The 2,087-nt window shown below is 37.4% G+C and overlaps 1 long non-coding RNA gene across 1 annotated transcript; it reads right to left on the bottom strand.

The window, feature by feature from the left end:
- Positions 1–614: 614 nt before the first annotated feature.
- On the bottom strand, positions 615–1,117 carry LOC122040149. Its single transcript, XR_006128529.1, has 4 exons — positions 1,072–1,117; positions 917–992; positions 763–834; positions 615–690 (listed from the first exon to the last, which is right to left on the bottom strand). It is a non-coding gene; the product is annotated as an uncharacterized LOC122040149 (long non-coding RNA).
- Positions 1,118–2,087: the final 970 nt, after the last annotated feature.

Here is a 2,087-nt window from a genome sequence, read left to right as displayed (position 1 = left end):
TTGATGTCACCAGTCAGAACAAAAACAAAGATTTCAGTGTATTGTTTGCTTTACTCACCAACATATTAGAAAATCGAGTGCTCTATTAACTGCTGCTATATCATCTGGTAATCTTGTAGCTGGCTCAAACCAGATCCCTAGTAAGGTAATTCCAATATATCCCCCTTGATTTGGCTTTTGCACAAGAACAACACTCTATTTTAGATAACACCCTGAATAACATTTAGATCATTCAATTAAAAGAGAAACTAATGCTGAAACCTGATATTTCTTTCTATATAGGGAGACTGCTGATGCATGGGAAAGCAAAAGGTTATGACCAGCTACATATGGTTCAACAGATGAATTCACTTTGCTGCAATTGAGGCCAAGGGAAGAGGCCAAGGAGGAAGAGCAGTGATTTGGTGGAAATATTCCCAGATCATGGCCAAGGATGGGTTCAATGTTTGGCTCATTGACAGTGATCCAATATTTCACTCTATCCCCAAACTCTCTAAAGCACACATCAGCATAAGCATTGAAGTCCTCTCTACATCACAATGGACACTATCTTAGACATTATTTGAGGAGATGCAAATGAAAGGGCTGTAGTAGAAATGTACACAATTTTTGGGCACAAGAGTCCAGAATATTCATCTTCCAAAGATTGGGGGAGGTCAAAGTGAAGAAGAGTGACATGAGGTTCAATTCCTGCCGGCCAAACATAGTTTGGTAAAATTGTGACTGAAAATTGTTAAGGTATGACCACTATTCTAATTGTACCATATTTCTTGAGTTCATTGATCAAGTTATTATAATACTGCACCCCTTCTGGATTAACTGGCCCTCTACCATCTGCAACATGGCACCAATTAGAATCATGTAATGCTTAAACTATTTGGTCAGGAAAATAAATTATTGCAAGGTGAATGCCGACTAGGAATGACTCTGCTCCAGGAGATAGAGAATCTGTAGGCATCCAGGCCCATGTCATGCATCAACTTCACATCTTCCTGCCAACAAGAAAAACCAAAATTTTATATGCCTACAGTTCACAGGATTGCATAATTGCCTAAAAAACTCACGATCGACCTTGTACTTGTGATACTGATCAGCTGCTATGTCTCCAGTTCTTTTGTCCTCTATTCTCCCTGAGATTCTGAAGACATTTTAGAGTTTGCAGTCACTAAATTAGTGCTTTTTTCTTGTTAAACGAAATTTAACGTTCATGTGCAAAGGTGTCCCAGATGCAAGGAGTTCTTCCTCCCTCTGCAGCAGCCCCTTCCACCTTCATGAGATTGAGACCCAAAAGATTACACCATGCAAACTCAAGAAATTAGTTGAACTCTCAAGTTGAGGCAAATTAAGAACTAATGAGACTGCACCATGTAAACCTGTTCCTTTGACATTATGTTTTATATTACCTCTTCAAATGTACTCTTCAAGCTAATGTTTTGGGACACTAGAGAAGATATTAATGTTTGAACCCTCTAATACATGCTTAGTGAAGCATACATGCAGTTCGAATTTTGCTTCTACATCTTTGTTTTAAACTGCATTCCCTACATCTTTGTTTTAAACTGCATTCCCTATATATCTTCTAGAGCCTTGAAACACCTTTATTTCTTACGTCTTTTTTGCATGCCTGCATGTCTATAATTATGATATAGGCCTTTCCTTAGTGTATGTGTATTTTCTACTGTTTGTTGCTGCAGGATGGAGTAACTTCTCTAGGAGTCCTTTTGAGGATGTGTGTTCCACAAATATACAGAGGTTCAGATCTAGCAGAATCATAAACCAAAGCTCTCTTGCTTAACTTTTGTTGTCCTTTTTCGACAAGGTGCGATCTTTTAGATTCATGGCTAGTTACCTAATTGTACAACATTTAGCATTTTAGACTTAGTAAGTCTCGATTTTCATGAATAGGTTGGGTGGAGCTAATTAGAGTTTTCTAATTAGATTAAGATTAGGTTTTGTTAGGTCTCTAAATCATTTTATGCATTTTTTAACTTACTTTTGGACAGCGAGTTAGTTCTTTTGATGGAATTATACATCTATGATGCTTAATTTGGGATTGTATCATACTTTTTGACCAAAGAAGTCTAGAT

Source organism: Zingiber officinale, chromosome 2A (genome assembly GCF_018446385.1).
Source record: "Zingiber officinale cultivar Zhangliang chromosome 2A, Zo_v1.1, whole genome shotgun sequence".
Classification (NCBI taxonomy): domain Eukaryota; kingdom Viridiplantae; phylum Streptophyta; class Magnoliopsida; order Zingiberales; family Zingiberaceae; genus Zingiber; species Zingiber officinale.
This window is presented reverse-complemented; position numbering and strand designations above follow the sequence as displayed.